At 46.4% G+C, this 13,908-nt stretch overlaps 1 protein-coding gene and 1 non-coding gene across 2 annotated transcripts in view; one reads left to right on the top strand and one right to left on the bottom strand.

The window, feature by feature from the left end:
* Nucleotides 1–13,908, top strand: part of SLC9A9 (solute carrier family 9 member A9) — a 563,642-nt gene that overhangs the window by 391,549 nt on the left and 158,185 nt on the right. The window lies entirely within an intron of this gene.
* On the bottom strand, nucleotides 1,293–1,365 carry TRNAG-UCC (transfer RNA glycine (anticodon UCC)). The gene has a single exon. It is a non-coding gene; the product is annotated as a tRNA-Gly (tRNA).

Genomic DNA, 13,908 nt, shown 5'->3' on the forward strand with positions numbered 1-13,908 from the left:
AACCCGGCTCCCCTGCATCGGCAGGCGGATGCGCAACCACTGCGCCACCAGGGAAGCCCGAGGCAATCTTTTTCAGAGAAATTTTTTGCTGGCAACACAACAAAAGAAGAACAAAAGTATAGGAAGAAATATATTTTGTAAAGCTACTGATGATTATTGATAATATAGTTTTGATTTTTTGTTTTACTTAATATTTCTGCCTCCAATCCTCAATAAAAACATCTGGCTGTGATTTTGTTTTTTTCTGTCACTGAGCCAAATCCTGTCTAACTCAGTAGGATACTAAGGTGACATGAAAATCTGGCCTGTGTTTACATCTTACAGTTAACTTCTCCTTGGATTGTTCAGTGTGTCTCATAACTTCTAATACATGCCATAAAAATAAATAGCAACATTGTAATTTTGTCTTCTGCCAAGTGTATTTGTGATAGGTGGGGCTTAGTGGGTGATACAGAGGTAGTTTCAAGTATGTGATGCAAATCAAATGGAAATGGGAAAAAGGCAGAATGTTGCTGATGGCAGCATTCTCTACCTTAGACTGTGAGTCTCCCAAGGGCGTGGTCTGGATCTTTTCCCTTTATCTCCTAGCTTTTAGCATCATGCTTGGCACTCAGGGCCCTTGAGGGCTGCACAGAAATAATCCTAAAGTTCCCTAACCCATTAACAATCCCACTCTGCTAGACAAGCTCATTCGTACCTTCTCTCCTCCTCGCAAGCCCCCATCACCTCTTCCCCAGCTTTCTCTTTCCTTTGATGATCTTCTCAATTCACTAAGGAAACAGAAGCAATCAGAAGATAATTTTCACAAGTTCCCCCTTTATCTACCTACTTCCCTGTATCAATGCCCTTAAACTCCACCTTGTTGTGTTTATTACAAGAGACAAACTGATCTTGCTCCAATTAAGGCTCATCCTCCTGTTTGTGTGTTACTCTCACCGTCTCTCACTGGAAGACATCACTCCGGCATTTATCTCTCTTCTCTCTCATATCATCATTTGCCCCCATTTGCCCCCTTCCCTGAATAATTTAAAAACCTAGTGTAATCACTCTCATCTTAAGTAAAAACAAAAAACCTTTCCTACCCACACTTCCCCCTCCAGCTATAACCTCATTCTTTGCTGTCCTTTATAGCAAAATCCCTCAGAAGAGTTTTCAAATCACAGTATCTACAAATCTTCTCCTCCCAATCTCTCTTGAATGTACTCTGATATTGCAGTGGCCCTCATCATTCCGCCAAACTGTTCTTACCAGTCTTTTTTCTTTTCTTTTTTTGGCTGCGGGGCTTGCAGGAATTCCCTGACCAGGGATCGAACCTGGGTCCCCTGCAGTGGAAACGCAGAGTCCTAACCACTAGACCACCAGGGAAGTCCCTGTTCTTACCAGTCTTGATGCTCTCCCCTGCATGTTGCTAAATCCAATGGTCAAGCCTCACTTTTCATTTTATTGGATGATCAGCAACATTTAACTCAACTGATCCTCCTTCTTACTTGAAACCTCCTTCTTCACTTGGATTCTAGGACATGCTCCCTCTAATTTTCCTAATACCTACTGTGCCACTACTTAGCTAGTCAGTTTTTGCAGCAGGGACAGTAGCCCAAATATCTCGGTGATCTGCAACCACAAAGGTGTTTGTTGATGTTCGTTGTTCAAGTTACGTAAAGGCTAGGAGTCACCTACATGTCTGCTTAACTCTACTGGGCTCTACTTAGCTGCAGCTCAGCTGAGCTTGACTCCTCTTGGCAGCCCGTTGGCTGGAGCTCTGCCATCTGTTTTCTCATCCTAAAACCCAGGCTAAGGAGCAGCCTTATCTGGAACATGCTCCTCTCCCATGACAGGAGAAAGGGCTGAAACTTCCAAAGTCGCTAAAAGCTTCCACTTGGACGTAGTGTATATCGTGTTTACTCACATTCCACTGGGCAATGTAAATCTGTGAGTCACATCATGTATAAGAAAGGGATAACACAGATGAAGCTTGCCCCTCCCCTTAAGCCCCTGAGACGAGGTTCATTGAGACCATTGACAAGCTTGATGAACGTCCCCAGAGGATTGAGAGACCCAGTGTCAGACCTGCTGCCTGACTCACCTGAGAAATCTAAAGGGCCAGGAGCTGGCTGAAACAGCCTGCAACAGAGTGAGAGCCACAGTTTAGGAAGTTGATGTGTTTCCACTGAGAACGCATCTAAGGAGCATGTTTCCTATTGACTGATCATGTGGTGTAATAGGTTGATCCTGTTGTGTTGAGTTGTCATAGACCTGGCCCTAGAATGTCACCTGGAGAGGCCAGAGATCACAGCGGAAGAAAGCCAGGGCTATACAGTTGGTTGTTCAGGGGCCAAAGGAGGGGTGGATGAAACGCACAAACCGTGTAGGAAACCACAGGTTAGAGAGCCCTCTGGGCTTCCTGAAGAGCCCTCACAAATGCCCACACCAGTCAACTTCCAACATCTGTCACAGCCAAAGGGAAATGGCACCTTAGTTGTGCCAGACAGATGAAACCTTTCTTGCCTATTTACTTCTCCTCCTTCTCCTGTCCCCTAACCTTGGAGAAGCCAAGCTAGCAAGTAGGAGTGGAGTGGGAAACATCAGGAGGATCAAAAGAAAGATGGATCCTTGCAGCAGGCCCAAGCTGGTGAAGGGAACTCACTTGGAATGAAATTCAGATTCTGATATTATTACATGTGACTGAACATAGTTATTACCTGAGACTATTTCTGTGATTACAAGTGACCAGAGGACTCTTTTTTAAATTATTTCTTTTTGCATAGGAAATGCATATATAAAGTACAAAACTTGAATGATACAAAAGAGTAAATAATGAACAGTAAGTCTGCCCCACCCATATGTATAACATACTATACACACTCTTTTTTATAGTGTATTTTATTCAAGTAGAGTTGATTTACAACGTTGTGTTAATTTCTGCTGTATAGCAAAGTGGTTCATATATATACATTCTTTTTTACATTCTTTTCCATTATAGTTTATCACAGGATATTGAATATAGTTCCCTGTGCTATACAGTAGGACCTTGTTGTTTATCTATCCTGTGTATACTAGTTTGCATCTGCTAATCCCAAACTCCCACTCCATCCCTCCCCCAGCCTCCTGCCTTGGCAACCACAAGTCTGTTCTCTATGTCTGTGAGTCTGTTTCATAGATAAGTTCATTTGTATCATATTTTAGATTCCACATATAAGTGATATCATATGGTATTTGTCTTTTTCTGACTTACTTCACTTAGTATAATAATCTCTAGGGCCATCCATGTTGCTACAAATGGCAATTTTTCATTCTTTTTTATGGCTGAGTACTAGTCCACTATATATATATATATACATATATATATATATATACATATATATATATATATATGTATATATATATATATAGTACCACATTTTCTTTATCCATTCATGGGTCAATAGACATTTAGGTTGATTCCATGTCTTGGCTATTGTCAATAGTGCTGCTATGAACATAGGGGAACATGTATCTTTTTGAATTATAGTTTTGTCTGGATATATGCCCAGGAGTGGGATTGCTGGATCATATGGCAGCACTATTTTTAGTTTTCTGAGGAACCTTCATACTGTTTTCTGTAGTGGCTGCACCAATTTACATTCCCACCAACAGTGTAGGAGGGTTCCCTTTTCTCCACACCCTCTCCAGCATTTGTTATTTGTAGACTTTTTAATGATAGCCATTCTGCCCAGAGTGAGGTGGTACCTCATTGTTTTGATCAGAGGACTATTTTTTAAGCTATCTGAGAGTAATAAAAAGTCATAGGACCAGCCCCACAGAAGGAGTCTGTAGCAGCAGAGGTGTGTGTGTGTGTGTGTGTGTGTGTGTGTGTGTGTGTGTGTGTGTGTGTGTGTGTGTGTGTGTGTGTGTGTGTGTGTGTGTTGGGTGGAGGGGAGAGAGGCCTGAGAAAGGTGTTTTCTTTCTTGCTGCATGAGCCACATTCGCTCCAAGGGCTCTTGACCCCTGGGCTCGTTGCCTCCATCTGCCTGGGTTTTCTCCATACTAAGAAGTTACATCACGACTTCGTGGTGTCTTCACTGACATCTTTGATCATGAGGCTCCAGGAGGCCAGAACCTTAGTTTACAATTGGCTGCCCTCACATTTGACCCCGTTTACGTAAAGGAAATCTAGGCATCTGGCCAATTCAGGACCAAAGAATTTTGCAGTGGGGGTGTTGAACTTCATTTCCTTTTTCATTTATAAACGCAGTTGGAGCTGATTCCAACATGTTTTTAGGAAGTCAGTAAAAACATTTAGGCGTAACTACTACTGTTTTATGAAATTTCAGCTATTGTTTTCACCTTGCCTGTGCTTAAATCCAGAAATAAAAAGCTTGGTGTGGCCATGGGGGTGGGGGTGGAGAGGCGTTATGTCATTACAGCACCTACTTCAGGTTCAGGAAACTCTGAACCCACCATCCGTTTCCTACTTTACTAAGCCAAGGAACGCAGTCGAGTGTGTGACCAGGGGTAACATGATTCAGGTTAAGAACTGGGTCTGTGGAATTTGTTTCCTGGCCAAGAGAACTACAGTTCAATTGCTGCTAGAGTTAAGTGGAAAATATATACTTTTGCCTTCATTAGAGCTATTGTTACTTTTAAAGACTTGTTGAGAACATAAGCTCAAACTCAAACATGATAGCATGGATTCTAGTTATTGGAAACGAAGAGAGCCCTTGGGGATATTGCCTTCCACTCCCAGATCTACCCATGCCCCATGTCTGACCTTGGATATCACACCTCAGTTCTTACACTTGAAAGAGAGACTATTGCTCATTAACACTCAACACTGGGCAATTTAAAAAATGCTCATTTAGACACAGGTTTGACTAATGTAATCTTATCCTTCTGTGGATTTATTTATCTAGTTCTTCACTTCTTAAAATGGTACCCTTCACAGAAGCATCTTGGGATACATGCAGCACATTAAAACAGTAATTAAAATAGATAAAACATTGCAAAGCAGCAATGAAAAGAGCAGCAAATAAGGTTACATCTTAAAACACTGTTATGCTTAAAACCTGAAAACAATGCTCACCTCATCAGTATAGGAGGCGCCTACGCAAGCAGTGCACAGGAGACTCGGGGTGGCTTTGAGAAATCATACATGGGAAGCACATGATGATAAAATTATTCTAAACCTTGCTTCAAAATGTAATTTTCCATCCCTCCCCACCTCTGCCCTACTCTGTTCACCTATAGGGTGGCTTGCTGTACAGTGTGCTTTCACGTGTCTGTTCAGCCAGAAAGGGTTACAGAGGGTTCAAAAACTCCTTTCTTTCCCAGAGGCTGTAACCGGAGTCCTCAGTCATACTTTACATGGCTTAAAGGGCAGTCGATGATGCTTAAGTACTGGAAACAAAGGATTATAACCTCAGAGAACATTCTACCAGCTGAAATAGGAAAAGCCTTGTCCTACCCCACTGGGTCCCACAAACCCACCCAGTTTCCTTACACGACCCTGCGGACCCTCGCAGCCCGTCACACACCTGACCCAGCCTACTAACTGGCCTCGCCCATCCTGTTACGCTTTCCCATGTTAATGAAGGATACTTGAAAGCTGTGGCTTTTAAAAGTGAGGATTTGCGTGGGTAGCAAGCAGTTTACAAAAGCTGATCACTCTGCCGTTGTCTGGCTGTTAGGCATGTGAGAGCTTGGTGAACGCTCTGAACTGGGGAGTTGAAAGTGGATTATCTCCGTTATGTTGAACCAGGGCGCCAAGATGCTTTTCTCCAACACCACACTGAGTCCTTTCAGAAACTGCTCTGTAGGAAGTCCAACTTGTTGTTTGTGTGAAGTTGTCACTGCATATGTCCATTTTGGTTCATATGGTACTTAAAAGGCAGCGTTCCGCTGTGCCAGCGCCTGCCTCTGCAGCCCTGGCTCCCGCTCCGCCCTCCAGCGTTCTCTCACTCCAGCGAGGCCAGACCACTCAGGGTGCTCAAGTCAGTGAACAGAATTCCCAGTAACAGTATCTTAAATCTATAGCTCTGGACAAGCTCTGTAGAATAACAGCCCACAAAAGTTATGCCAGGCTTATTTTAAAGTTTCTTCTGTATGAACATATTTAAACAGTTTCAATTTTGCCAGCAAAGCTCCTTTGGGGGATGTAATGTTCAAGTGGTTTCCTATCACAAAGCCCTCTGTGATCATTCTGGAAGTTCGCATCAAAGAGAGAAAGAGCATCTCGATGTTCAGTAAAGACCCTGCCTTGGGAAGCAGAGGCTTGCTGAGGCCCTTGGCGAACCCCTCCAGGTTCCTATGGCTCATTTCATAAAGAACTTCATGTACCTGTTGGGATGTGTCCCCACTCCGTCAACAATAAACAATAGGGCAGTCTCCCAGAATTCAACCCACATTAGCATGGCGGCGATTAAAGAGATCGTTAGAATGCCTTAAAGGACCTTTTGGTTTCACAGGAAACATGAAGTCGCTGTGTTCTCAGAGCTTGTAAAATCCTTAGGTGGGTCTCCCCTGCCGAGGAAAGCGGCAAACCGAGGTCAAACACACTCGCCACTAGCATCAGCCTGTGTTCCCCTTGTTTTCTGCACCATTCATTCCATCTTAACTGTCCCTTTCCTGCTCTAAGCACAGTTTGAATGTGGCTTAAGTGAGCATGAAGACAAAGCAACTTGCATTGGCTAATTCTGCTGCCCTGGGAAGCCCATAAGGTCAGGGGCAGGCCGAATTCGGCACCAGGGTAGCCTCTGAACTCCGGAACGCATAGAGCCACTGTGGGCTTACCTTTCAAGGTAAGGTGCCAGAGCTTTAGAAGAGCCATCTCTGCCCCTAGCAGAACTGGCTTCTGCTTCGTCCTTGTGGCCACAGCTGCCCCTGAACTGTCTCCTCTCCTCAGAGCCAGGGCCCCTGCATTCTCTGCCCCACCCTCTCCTTTTCATTCACCTGGTATTTACTGGGGGCTCTGGGTGTGGGACACAGAGGAATGGCATGGCCCAAAAGGTGGCCCCTTACTAGGGGGACAGATTACACATGAAAGCCACATGACTCCACAAACCAGGAAGTGACAGGTAACCCACTGCGAGGTCCCTCCTCCATCCTCTGCTCCTGAACCCCCAGAGCTCAGGCTGCCTTTCTTGCCTTAATTCTTCTTCCTACTCCACCTTCCACCTGGTGCTGATTGTGGCGACTTCTCATCTGTGAACCTTTCCTGATCCCACGGAGAACTGACCCTGTGCCTCCACTGGACTCTCAAGGTACAGCGAGCTTAGCCAGAGGCAGTGCGGGGCCGTGGCTAGGAAGATGGGCTCGGAGGCCCAACTACCAAGGTACTAAATCCTAGGTCTCTTTAGCTGTGTGACTTGAAGCAAGTCTTTCTGTGCCTCAGTTTTCTCATCTGCAAAATGGGACAATAGCACCTACTGCACAGCGTTATTGTGAGGGATTAACTAAGTAAACAGAAAAGGCTCCAAACAGTGCCTTGCAAGTGATAAGTTCCTATAATTGTTGTGCATTATTACTGCTGTCCCTCCTGTTAGGCTGTGTTATTCCCTAGGATATAGACACTACTCATTTAACTTTATATCCCCACCCCTTGCAGCTGTGAGTAGCACGGGGTGGGCAATCACAAAAGGTTAACACTGTACAAATTGAACAACTGCATAAATGACTGAATCAACAAGCGAAAGGACCTTAGCAAGGACAAAGGAAGCAGCATCTTGTTGTAGCAATAGCCCTGGGCTTGGAACGGGGAGGCCTGAGTTCAGCCAGCGGCGGTGTGACCTCCCTCAGTCAAATGAGCCCCTGAGTCCTCCAGCAACCGCGTTCCTGAAGAAAGGCGGTGGGGTGTGGCTCTGGAGACTGGGGTCCACTCCGTGATCAGAGGTTCAAGATCCATGTGGCTCCAACAATCTCAGCTATGGTTTCCTCAGCTGCCAAAGGCAGGCGCTGGACGGACCAAAGGGCCCCAAACCCTGTGGGTCATTCCAGACTAAGGGCTTGTAAGATAGTGTTCTTACTCTTCCCTGGGAGACCAATTCCGCTGTCTCCAGTGGGGCTGGGGATCTGCATTTTTAAAAACTCCCCAGGTTTTAAATCTCATGTGTTTGTGAATCTCAGACACATGTTTCTGAACAACTAAGCTAGACGATTTCTCAGGCTGGAAGGCAGAGATGGCCTCCAGCCTGAGAAATCGTCTAGCTTAGTTGTTCAGAAACATGTGTCTGAGATTCACAAACACATGAGATTTAAAACCTGGGGAGTTTTTAAAAATGCAGATCCCCAGCCCCACTGGAGACAGCGGAATTGGTCTCCCAGGGAAGAGTAAGAACACTATCTTACAAGCCCTTAGTCTGGAATGACCCACAGGGTTTGGGGCCCTTTGGTCCGTCCAGCGCCTGCCTTTGGCAGCTGAGGAAACCATAGCTGAGATTGTTGGAGCCACATGGATCTTGAACCTCTGAGGGACACTTGGTAGAATCCGTCTGCACCCTGCATGCGTGCGCACGCGCGCGCGCGCACACACACACACACACACACACACACGCGCGCGCGCACCAGGGGGACACTTGGTAGACTCCGTCTCCACCCTGCTGCAGAAGCACAGAAACTTGGGCACTGCCAAATCCCACATAAACCTCTGCTCTGTGAAGGGAGTGCAGAGTTGCTGCTATGAAGCCACCTTTCTGCAGAGACTGGAAGGCAGAGATGGCCTCCAGCCTGAGAAATCGTCTAGCTTAGTTGTTCAGAAACATGTGTCTGAGATTCACACTTTCGGGCTGTACCCTGGAGTGTACTTCTTTTGTAGAATTTCACCACGATCCCTCCCAGCCCCTACCTGGCGTGTGCGTGCGCGTGCATACACGCACGTGCGAGCACGCGCGCGCACACACGCGCACATACACGCGCACACACACGCGCGCGCACCAGGGGGACACTTGGTAGAATCCGTCTGCACCCTGCATGCGTGCGCACGCGCGCGCGCGCACACACACACACACACACACACACACGCGCGCGCGCACCAGGGGGACACTTGGTAGACTCCGTCTCCACCCTGCTGCAGAAGCACAGAAACTTGGGCACTGCCAAATCCCACATAAACCTCTGCTCTGTGAAGGGAGTGCAGAGTTGCTGCTATGAAGCCACCACACACGCGCGCGCGCGCACCAGGGGGACACTTGGTAGACTCCGTCTCCACCCTGCTGCAGAAGCACAGAAACTTGGGCACTGCCAAATCCCACATAAACCTCTGCTCTGTGAAGGGAGTGCAGAGTTGCTGCTATGAAGCCACCTTTCTGCAGAGACTGGGCCTCCCGCCCCCGGCCCCTCCCCACAGCGCACACCTGAGGAGCAATGCGCTGAATTACCACCTGCGACTGATCCATGCGAGTTCTAAACTGTATGGACCTGGTGAATTGTTTTGCTTGTATAAGCACATTTTGCTTCATCCATTTGTCAAGCTGAAGGAAGGTTGTTTTATAAAAGGGGGTTTAATTAAATGTTTTGTCCCAGCCTGGCCTTTCCTTTCCTCATCTGCATTATGCTTGTGTCATATTTTCCCTGGAGGGCAGGAAAACAATTTGGTGAAAATGAAGGAGCCATTGATTTACTCTTGAAAAAAGAAATGCCAAGCTAACAGTTCCCCTCTATAATTTTCTACTGACCATAAGAGGGAACCCAGCCGTTTAGACTTAAAGACAGTGTGTTTCCTGGTGCACCTGGCTCTTTACATCCTTCTGTACTATTCATGCTGTTATGTTTATGGCCTTGCTCTTGATTGAAATTATTTCTTGAACACTTTTAAGAGCTATTTTTCTTCCCTGAACAGAAAATATCTTTCTAGTAAGTAAAACCCTTTCATTTTTTTCCTCCTCCAATTTGGTGACTAGGGGTTGGGGAATCTTTCTTTCCCCGAGACCGTATCAGTGGGATCATAACACGCCTCCCATCATTTAGCCACAGATCTCCCCGTGTACAGAATTTAACTTGACCTACTTTTCTGCCTGTTGAGCTGCCTCGGGCCTCAAATGTTCTTCTACTAGAGATCAGCTGTTTTTCTGGGTTAAAGTCTTAGATCTTTAGCTCAGTACAATATCCCAAGTCCTCAAAGGAAGCAGGTTGCACTAACCGTCTGAAGGTGCTGAATATGACAGGACCCGCACTGGGCATCCCCTGCCTCTAGCCACCCTATGTCCACTGATTACCATCCTGGAATCTGAGCCTGAGGCCAAGGACCAGGGTAGTTCTGGAAGTGACCCGTTTCATTCTGAAGGCAGGGGGCCTCACAAGTGAATGTGGGAAGGAATGTGGAATTCGAACTCAGGAAAATACGATTGCTATAAGGGACACTGTGTCTTTGGACACATTATGTCACCTCTGGGGGCTTCGGTGTCCCTTCCAGGGCTAACAGTCTGCAGTTCCTTCATTCAGTCTTATTGAGCCTCCGCTAAGCGGCAGCCTCTGTGGCTGGAGCAGTAGTGGGGAACCGAGGCAGACCCAGTCCTGCCATCACGAAGTTCCGAGTCTAGTGGGAGGGAACAAGCTGAATCAAGTGTGAGATGATGATACTCTGATTAGAGCTGTACACAAAGGGCACACAAGACTATGAGACATAACCGGAGGATCTAGCTAGATGCCTGGCTATACGTAATCCAGGGAGTGGAGGAAGGCCTTTAGAAGGGAGTGACTTCTGAGTGAACCCATAAAAGATGAGTTAACTAGGAGGAAGGTGGCTCAGGCAGACCCATGCAGACAGAGCAGCAATGCTACCACAGACTCGGCCAAGCATCCCAGCTAAGGAAACTCATTTCCTCGTGACAAGCATCTGCCTTCTCTCTTTTTGATCTGTTAGGAAACACACCAGCTGACCTCTGGATTGGAGCTGGTCAGCCAGAAAGCACTTATGCCTAAGTAGTCACAAATTACTGTCCATGAAGAGGAAATATTTTATTTTGCTATATTAGACCAAGAATCAGGGCGGCCGTACTGCTCACTGTTGCCTCTTCCATCCGCGCCGTGAAGAAAGCAAGGGAGAGGCCCTTGCTTCCGCTCTGATTTTCACAAATCATCTGACCAAATCGCAAGGGTCTCGATGGAACAGGACAGTAACTCACCTCTCATTTGCTGACGGCCCGAACAAGGTCTGACTGAGGCTGTTTTTCATTTATAGCCCTTTCCACCTGAAGGCCTCAAAATGTTTTGTGAGCATGACGGGTAACAGGGTGTCCTGTGAATGCTAAGTGCTCCCATAGTAAATGTTCACAGGCCAGGGTCTGGCTCTTTAGCCACCTGGGGTGGGAGAGGGGCATGCCGGGATGGGGTGATGAGCTGAGCCTGTCAGCTAAGACTAGACCCTGTGCTCTCACCACAGACACCGAGTGTGAGCCTCATGCAGACTTGAACCTACTTCTCCCCATGGAAAAGGGAGCCCTCATGGCCCTTGGGTCTGAAGAGGTGCTGTGAGGGCTGATTGCCAGGAACTTGGAGCAAGAGAAGGGCAAAGAGAGGCTAGAGGTAAAGCAGGAAAGGCCTGTCTTGAGGATGAGGGAGGGTAAGGAAAAAGGGCCTAGGGGGTTGATTACAGTGACATAAAAGCTGGCACAATCATCTTAAAGGTTTAGTGTCAGGGTCTGTGACTTATCTTTCTACACGATTCCTCCTGGTCCTACCTCCAGCCCCACTATGTCCCTCGAGGGAGGAAAGGATGTAACATGTGTGGCGCAATCCTCTTTTGTATATAATTATGTTAGTCCTCCAGGTGTATTAGTGGTAGTGGTTTGACTAAGCAGAGCAGAGAGGTGGATTCTCATGTGCCCTTTCAGACTGAGTGGCAATCAAGCTGGGACCCTTTGGGAGAGATCAAGGGGGGGCTTTCTGTCACCCCTCAGATTCTGCCACTCTACAGGCTGCTCTGAAATCTGCCCTAGGCTTCCATGTCCCTGGCCCTCTCATTCCAAAGCCCTTATCTCCTGGAAAGCTTGATTTCACTGATTAATTACTTAAAGATAATTTACTGTAAGTCTAAGGTGTCAGGCAATGTGTTAGACTCAAAGTGAAGACATTTTCCCTTGCTTTGACTTCTGAATTTCCCACATTTTCTGTAATGAGATGGCAAATTTTTTGGGACAGTAGGATTTGCTGTAGAATTATAATTGAAAATGGATATGTAAGCTAAGCATTTATTAGATACATAAGCAAATTATTACTTTTTAAAAAAAGTTACTTGAAACTCTTACTTTAAAACCTTGACTTGGGGCTTCCCTGGTGGCGCAGTGGTTGCGCGTCCGCCTGCCCATGCAGGGGAACCGGGTTCGCGCCCCGGTCCGGGAGGATCCCACATGCCGCGGAGCGGCTGGGCCCGTGAGCCATGGCCGCTGAGCCTGCGCGTCCGGAGCCTGTGCTCCACGACGGGAGAGGCCACAACAGAGGGAGGCCCGCATACCACAAAAAAAAAAAAACAAAAAAAAAACCTTGACTTTACTGTCTTCTTCATCAAGAAAATACAAGGTTATTGGACTCCAACTTTCTCATTATCTAAAATGCCTTTCCTCCAACTCAGAGAATCAGGTGCATTGGGTTTATAATGGGAAAAAAAGAAAAAAAACTTCTTTAAAAAGCAAAGACAGGGCTTCCCTGGTGGCACAGTGGTTGAGAGTCCGCCTGCCGATGAAGCAAAGACACAGTCATGTCTTCTGTCCTCAAGATGCTTACAAGATAGTCAGGAATAAAGACGCCAACGTAGACAATGGACTTGAACACACGGGGAGGGGAAAGGGTGAGCTGGGACAAAGTGAGAGAGTCACACTGACATATATACACTACCAAATGTAAACTAAATAGCTAGTGGGAAGTAGCCGCACAGCACAGGGAGATCAGCTTGGTGCTGTGTGACCACCTAGAGAGGGGGGATAGGGAGAGTGGGAGGGAGATGCAAGAGGGAGGGGATATGAGGATATATGTATACATATAGCTGATTCACTTTGTTATACAGCAGAAACTAACACAACACTGTAAAGCAATTATACTCCAATAAAGATGTTAAAAAAAAAAGGTAGGAGAGAAAAGACATCCCAAAATAGAATTTTTTATAATACAAAATATATGAAATATTATATTAAATATAAGACAAGATTGAGAGGGATAAATATTGTAAAAGGTATCTTGATAAGGTCTAAGGGATGCCAGTAGGAGGTGTTTATTCCAGCTGAAGGTTGGGAAAGCTTGATGGTGAAGAAGCACAGGAGCCATGCCTGAAAGAAAACAGGGTCCAGAGCTGCAGTCAAGGGCAATACTGGGGGACCAAAAAAGGGGTTAACATGAGCGGTAGGAGAGAGGTCAGAAGAGGCTCGTGGGATGGACCACATGAGCTTGGTTAGCATGAAGCCCAGGAGACATAAAGAGATGGATGCAAGTCTGAGAGAGCTGGGTGTGGAGAGGTCATGGAGGGTGCTGGGGACCAGGCTGAGGGAGATGGTTCTATCATCAGAGGCATTGAGATGATGAGGACTCTACCCACATCAAATGGGTCCAGCAGCAGAGGTTATGGATTGGGGTGGGGAGAGATGGAAGGTTATGGAACTGAATCCAAATGAGATGAGATGAATACCTGACCTAGGGGAGTAGCTGTGGGGATAGGGAGAAGGGGCAGGCACAACAGGCGTTTTCGAGACAGAACCAGTAGATTCTGAAGAAATAAGGATTTTTCTTTCAACCTGTGCCCTCAGATTGGATGGGGCCAGCAAGAGGAGGCCAAGGCGGTTACTAGTTGCAGTAGAACACTGGAAAGGAAAATTACAGCATAACACAGAGGCTGGAAAGGAGAAATTACAGGATGTTCTTCCATGAGAACTTCTTCAGTTCAGAGGCGCTAGAGGAGATGCCAGCATAATGAAAGCTAAACATAGGATTTCTAAATAAACAAGAAAGATA

This window comes from Physeter macrocephalus, chromosome 1 (genome assembly GCF_002837175.3).
Source record: "Physeter macrocephalus isolate SW-GA chromosome 1, ASM283717v5, whole genome shotgun sequence".
NCBI classification, from domain to species: domain Eukaryota; kingdom Metazoa; phylum Chordata; class Mammalia; order Artiodactyla; family Physeteridae; genus Physeter; species Physeter macrocephalus.